A 7,799-nucleotide genomic window follows, 5' to 3' on the forward strand; every position below is an offset into this window, starting at 1 on the left:
ATGTTTAGTGATAATTTCACATTACTGTTATTGTTAGGGAACAGTTTGCAGTGTATCTCTTGTATATCTGCATGTCTCATGAGTGAAGGACTAACTGCTTTTGTTCGGGACTTTGTTTTCAAAGATGTTTGCATAATGATCAGACTTGGAAGGCATATTGTTTCACTCTGAAGAAAAGAGTAGGCTTGCTTGCTGCTCAACATAATAAAACAAGGATTCCTACATAAGCAAAGGGCAGACATGCTTACTTCCTATTATAGAAGATTCAAGTTCCTTAAGCTTAGGAGTCCTCTCTTGAAACCCACTGTTTGCAGTGGTCATCTTGCCCTCTTCATGTCTCCCTGGAAGAATTGGGATTCATGTAATGTATGCAAAAATTCATATACTCTGGCTACTGGTACTGTTATGAGAAATAAGTCCTTTATCTCTGAATTGGGGGTCTTGTGTCTTCTCCCAGCATCCATGAAATCTTTGTCTCTGTTTCATGGCAGGCTAACTTTACTACCTTGCAAGTTGGGTAAAATCTCAACCCCTTCACAGTTCTTGAAAGATGTTTCAGCAATGAAGTGGGATACAGAGAGAGAGACAAGGATTTCTGGTAGAGTAAGAATGAGAGCCATGCAGGTTGACAGAATTTAAGGGAAATCTATGATAATTGATAATGAACATGCTGATCAAACTGGTCAACCAGAAAATAAATGGTTCTCAACTTTATTGTCTGTTATCGAAAAGAAATTGGGGCACAGTTGCATGCTGGCCACTGGAAAATAGGTTCACAGAAAGCTGTCTGAACAGTGTGCAGCAGTGACTAATTCTCCTCTAGGTGGGGGCAGATGGGGAGGGAGGGAGAGGAAGGATGGAGGAGAGACTTACTCACCAATATGGTGAGCAGTCTCAGGTCCACCCATTTTAACAACTAGTGCTAATCTGTCCTAGAAGGACAGATTTCTACTTTGTTTCAGACCACAGTTCTTGAGATAGGTACCTATACCAGCATGAAAGGAGGAGAATTCACAGGAGGTATGGGCAGAAACCAGGTGAATCTTTAAAAGTTGGGCTACTTCATTTCAGAGAAAAGGGGAAGGGCAGATAATGCACATTAAGGAAGAATGGCAATAACTGGGCTGTGGTAGAGTTCAGCCCCTCTTAACCGTCTTTTTTTTTTTTAAGATTTTTTAATTTATCTATTTGACAGAGAGAGAGATAGTGAGAGCAGGATCACAAGCGGGGGGAGTGGGAGAGGGAGAAGCAGGCTTCCCACGGAGCAGGGAGCCCGATGCGGGGCTCGATCCCAAGACCCCGGGATCATGACCTGAGCCGAAGGCAGACGCTTAACGACTGAGCCACCTAGGCGCCCCCCCCCCTTAACCGTCTTTTATGCCAATCTTAGACCCACTTGAAGATCACAGAAAAAGAGCTGAAGGTTTTACTAATTTGTTTGCTTTGCTTTGTTTTGTTTTTGTAGTGGCTCCTGGATGCTATAAGGGAGCTACGATCCTCTGAGGAAGCATTTCCTGAGGAAAACGAAAACAAATGTCTCATGGGAAACCACTGATTAAGCGTTGGTTAGAATTGAGTCTGCTGCCACTCCAAATGGTTACAGTGCTGACAGAGATGACCCACTGCAGAATGAGAAACTGACCCCCAAAATACAGACAAATTCTTGTGAAACAAACTTAGATAAGTTATTGTGACCAAGTGCAGCGCCTCTTGAAGCCAGAAATGCACCTTGCTTATTGGCATGCAGCCCTTTTTTCCCTCTTTCCCCACCCACCCTTGCTCTCCCTCTATGCCAACCTCAGCTGCTCTAAGGAGAAAGCTTTTTAGGAGTGGGGGTGCAGTTCTTCTGGCCTCCAGGAAGATGTTGGGGAACTTTGGGGAGGGGAGAATCACAAACTATATGGCTCTGTCGGATACAGTCCCTGAAGTCACCATCATACTTGGTCCCATGGAAAGAAGGGGTAGCCAAGTGTAACATACGAGTTTTAGGCAGTGCTCATAGTGGGGAAGGAAAACTAAGTGACCTTGTGGGTGGGATCCATTGAGCCAATTCAGTGTGTTGTTATGGCTTCTACTACTGAATTGATGATTAATCATGTGGATATTTTACATGCTGGTGGTGTGAATGCTTATAAGTGTCAGCAGGAATCTGCTAATTGGAAAAAGCCTCTGCATCAGTAAGCAATACTAATGCTTTAAAGTCACACAACCCTGATGTCCCATTTGAGCTACATATGTTAGGGCTGATGAGTTTGCCATGGGAGCCTCTGACCGTGAAAAGCAGCCTCACACCATGGCATCTTTCAGGGTTTTGCCGTCATGTCCCCCCTGACTTATTGACCAGGAAAACCCTTTTTCTAAAGTAGCTGTTGGCTTGTCATTGGAGCTCTTATAGAAACTGGGTACTGAACCATGAAGATGTATGACTCTCTACCTTGATATTCCCATTTTCAGGTAGGTCAACTCACACTAACCAAACAAGGTAGAAAGGGCCAACAAGCCCCTCTTGTTCAATGGAAAATGTGTAATCAAGAATGCAACAGGTTAGGCCCAGCAACATTGCAGCTTTATATGAAAAAATGGCAGCTATAATTTAGGGGGAAACATTATCTCCAACCCACCCACTGCCTTTGACAGCAAAACTGGCTTGATAGGGTTTTCAATTCACTAAGGTTCTCCTAAATTCTTGGGTCTGGATCACTGATGTTTTGACTAAGTTAAAATTTGATCATGTCCCAAACTGAACTATTCAGCATCAGCACCAGCTATGCTGAACTAAAAATGGAGAGGCGATCTTATCTCAGGGGGCAAAACCCAAGGATGTGGTAATAGCTCTGGCCAATACTGTACCTGTTGAATCCTGTTACAATTTTTCTGGCTTCTGGGCTTTTGCCAATGGCCTAGATGTTTGGTCTGCCACACAAATCATGGTTGCTGACTGAATTGCTTGGATCATTCTTGTAGATGTTGAGGGTAAGGGCCTATTCCCTGATGAGTCCAACTAAAATCTAGCTGTTGTGTGAGACTGCATTGCCCAGACTGCCAACCTTATTGCTTAAATCCAGTCCCATACTAGACATAGTAATGCATCCTCCATTGTAGAGTGGGTATGACTTGGAGGACTCTGTCTCTGGAGTTGGGCAATCTTAATCAAAGAATAAAAGAAACCTCTATCATGTATTCTGAGCAATAGGGAAGAATTTCATTTTAAAATTTAGTGAGAGAGAATCTTTTTTCCTGCCAAAAGCAAGGAAGTCTATAAACTCCTGGTATTTCACCTATGAAAGTCATTTGGCAGAGATTTTGCAGATTGTGGAAGATGCAATTTGACTCCTTGCTCTGCCATTTACTAGCTATACGACCTTAAGCAAATCAAAAACTCCTAGAGATTCAGTGTTATTTTTTAAGAAAAGAGAAATGGGGTAGTTTTAAATATCAAAGAAACAACACCTGTGAAAGTGCTTTCTAACTACAAAGCACTCTATAAATATTAGTTATTTTTCTAGTATTTCTGTACATTTAAGCTGAAGAAATAGAAACTAAGCATATAAATATAGCCCACTGTCTATACATCAAAACTAAACAAAATTTACAGAAAACAGACTGTGACTTGAAAGCATTTGGCACATTAGCTGTAATACAATATAATAAGCAATACACTTTGACTAAGCAAGGAATGGGAACTTAGGTGAAGTACACAACAGCGTGGAAGAAAGGAAGATTAAAGAGGAAGAGAATAGAAACCAGAAGGACAAAGAACTATACTTTACACAAAGGCCACACAGTAGTTATCTATATATTATCATACTATTTGTAATTTTTATACTGGCACTTAACAGTTAATAAAATGTATGTGGTTTATCAAATAATATGAATCTAAACACTTCAACTAATTATCAAATATATTGCTTTGTTAAAATAGTTCTTTAAATTTTGATTAAGAAAATTACCTGGACTTTTTCAATTTAATGGAGGTCACTAATCATCATTCCCTTTTCCACACTGGGAAGACCAGGTAAAAAGTATCCACATATTTCATTACAATTTACTTAGCCTGGTATCTTTGTTTCTTTTGAAACTATGTAAATGACATAATTAATTTGTAAACCAGGTTGCCTACAACTTTTTCTTAGGTCTTTGCATGAAGCTAAGCATGGCCTATTTGTATTTATACAAAATGTTTTATCTTCTTAACTTCATTACCTTATATTTATCTTTATGGAATTTCATCTTGACTTTATATATTTTATGCCAACTTGTTTCAGAAATCATATTTGACCTCCTATTGTTTATATCTGCAACTTTAATCAATGAAGTGAAAAATAGTAACACTGGATTTGATTTAAAACATCTGACCTTTAAAATTCCAATGGATCCTCAAAATCCGTAAGTTAAAATGGCACCTATTTCCCAATAGACACAATATAAATCTATTCAATGAATGGCATTGTGCTACAATATCTAAGCAAAGTATTCTTTTGTAAGGGATCACAAGTTATTATAAAATATGTAAAGTTTAATTCTAAGAAATGTACAGAAGTATAAAAGCAAAGAACATAGGACATGTCACAAAAATAGTACAATGGACTACATGGATTTGGGTAAAGAAAATTAAAGAGCTAAAAAGTTATTCAGTTTAACATGAAAATATAATAATAAGTGTAAGTATAGCAGAAGCAGAAAAAGAACAAAACAATGGGAGGAAGAAGAAAGAGGAGGAACAGAAGAACTAATACTTACAGAACATTTACTATAAGTTAAGCATGTGATTACCACATGTAATCCTTATAAGATTCTGTGAGATGAGTATTGCATTTTAAAGTGAGGAAAAAGAATTTTATTGTAAGAAACAGTAAAGATGACTTAGAAAATGTAGTTGGGAATCAGACATGAGGGACTTCAAAATAGGCAAAAAGGCAAATATCAGCATCTTCTTGAAAAGTAAGTGGGTTTATGATTATAAGAATGATTGCTAATAACAAATTACCTGAATTTGAATTTTAGCACCCCCTTTCTTTTTTTTTAAAGTTTAATTTTAATTGTGGTTAGCTAATATACAGTATTGTATTAGTTTCAATGATTCAACAAGTCCACACATCACCAGTGCCCTCCTTAATCCCCATCACCTATTTCCCATGCCCCACTTCTTTACTCTGGGAACCATCAGTTTGTTCCTATAGTTAAGAGTCTGTTTCATGGTTTCTCCCCCTCTCTTTTTTCCCCTTTGCTTGTTTGTTTTGTTTCTTAAATTCCACAAAAGGATGAAATCATATGATATTTGTATTTCCTAACCATAAAAAGCTGTTTAAAAAAATTTCCTGGGGTGCCTGGCTGGCTCAGTCCGTAGGTAGAGCATGTGACTCTTGATCTTGGGGTCATGAGTTTAAACCCCACATTGGGCATAGAGATAACTTAAAAAAAAAGAAAAATTTTCCTATTTCTACTCATGATTATTTTCTTTTATTCTTTTGATGTAGGACCAGTCAATAATATATACCACATGATGCCACATTATTGATACATTTATCATTTAGCTCTCCAACTGACTCTGCCTCACTTAAAAGAACTAAAAGAAATGCATGCATCTATTACTTTATTTGAAGTATTATAGAGTAACAACTAGCATTCTATAAAGGGGATTGAGGACAAATTTGGTGAAATCATCTGTTTAACAGTCTTCTTAGGGTTAAACAGAATGAAAATCCTGGGATATCAGCAATATATGACCAGATGAAAGTGTAAATATATGTCTGGCAAAGAAGGAAAGGGGGATCATTGCATTTATAGGTAATTAATTTATTAAATAATCTTAACTTTAATAGATTTTATTTTAAAAAAACAGAATGGTTGAAGTACAGCTCCCTTCTGATGTGAGATAAATACAGCCAGTAGAATTTGAAAATGAAGTCATACAGAAGGTCCACAGGGCTAGGATCAGGTATGTGTCTCTTTCTCATTTACTTTTCTTATTTAATAAACATACATATATCCTCTATTCATCTAGTCTCCCCCACAATCATTGTTTTCACTCTTCTAATTTTCTCTGATTCATGTTTTACTCCATCTTGATGTTTCCCTATAGTTGATCCTTCTACCTAAATCAAATGCTTTTTTTCAAATGCAAATTCCGAATCCTACCAGATAGTACTCAAAGCAGAATTACTTAGAGTGGGTCCAGATATTTGCACTTATAACAAGTACCTACTGTAATTCTTATGTACATTTGAGTTTTAAAATCACTACTACTTGTCTTTGGATAAGGCAGCAGGGCCATTAGCAATGATAGTAGTGTCCTCCACAATATGAGTTAGCCCACAATATCATCAAAAACTATAATAACAACAAGGAAGGAGACCAAACAAGGGGGCCGGGGAGAAGGGAAAGAAAGAGAGAGAGAGAGGATTTATTGGAATTAGCTCAAAATAAATCACTGTACAGACTGGCAGAATCAAGACAGTCTGGGAGGCCTCTGGGTTCCCAAATATTTAAAGATCACCCTCTTCTTCTTTGACTCTGAATAAAGTATGAAGCAAGTAAAACAGGTTAAGACATTTTATCTTAAATGTGATAAGACATTTTATAAATTTTATCTTAAATTTTATTTTATCTTAAATGTGATAAGACACTTTATAAATTTAACAGAAATTGTGTTTAGTGTAAATGCTATGAATTGTGTGAAATTTCCCAAAGTTCACTGAATTTTTTTACTTTTATAAATGATAATTGGAACAGATTGGAAAGCAGATGGTGTCCTTTAAGCTACAGTAATTACCTGAGAGGAAAGACCTATAAAAAGGGAAGAAGGAAGAAAGATAGGAAGGAGGAGAAGAAAAAGGGAAATGGGAAAACTTCATATCATAAAGTAAAATATCTTTCTTTTAAATGTTATCTCATTAGTTTTTACTTACATTACATGGACTTTCTTTTCATCAAATTCCATTGTTTTAGTCTTTAAAAAGAGTTTTTTTAACTCCACAGTAGTTTGGAACATTAATTGAAATGATAAATTTCAGTAACTACTCAATTAAAAACTGAGAAACAAGCCAGTTCACATTTACCTAAAAACACATTCTCCATAATTTCTATTGAAAGACAAATGTAGAAACATTGTCAAAGAAAAATCATACCAAAGTTAAACAGGCAAGGAAGACTTTATTCAAGACTATTGCAATAGGAGAGAGAGATTGAACACAACTCTGTCGAAATAAAAGGTAGAAGAGTTTTCAGTTCTGAGGTGAGCTAGTAGTAAATCACTGGAGGAAGTTGTGGGGAGGTAGTCAATGTGATTAGGCCATTTGTGTTTGCTAATTGGCAATTGAAGTTAGGCTTCTATTTTCTCACATGGACTAGGAGACAGGGACACTATCTTTCTTGGTGATTACATTTCAAAGGGATGGCTCTCAGGTCCTTGAGAAAGGCATTCCTTGTTGTAAGACTGCCTAGGAGCTGGGCAAAAGGTCAGAGGAAGAATTTACAATTCCAGGTATTCTAAAGTAGATGCTGTAGGAAGAGAGGTCAGAGGCCTATAGTCTGGAAGAAACCTGTCTAAAGTTCTGTCCATCTGAAGAGAGTTTTAAGGCTATCTTGGTCAATTTCCTTTCTTTAAGCTAGATGACAAGGGATTTTCCTATGCATTAATTCATGTTCTGTAATTCTTTATTAGAGTTACATTAGCCCAAACTTATTTCATACAAATCTTATGGGCATAGGCTAATTGCTTGATTCTAAGACTGATCTAACTGTCATACTTAATTATAGACTGTTTTGAGCTTTTTCAAAGTTTTGTTGAGTACCTAAAA

This window comes from Mirounga leonina, unplaced genomic scaffold, assembly GCF_011800145.1.
Source record: "Mirounga leonina isolate KUSES-001 unplaced genomic scaffold, KU_Mleo_1.0 Mir_165, whole genome shotgun sequence".
NCBI classification, from domain to species: Eukaryota; Metazoa; Chordata; class Mammalia; order Carnivora; family Phocidae; genus Mirounga; species Mirounga leonina.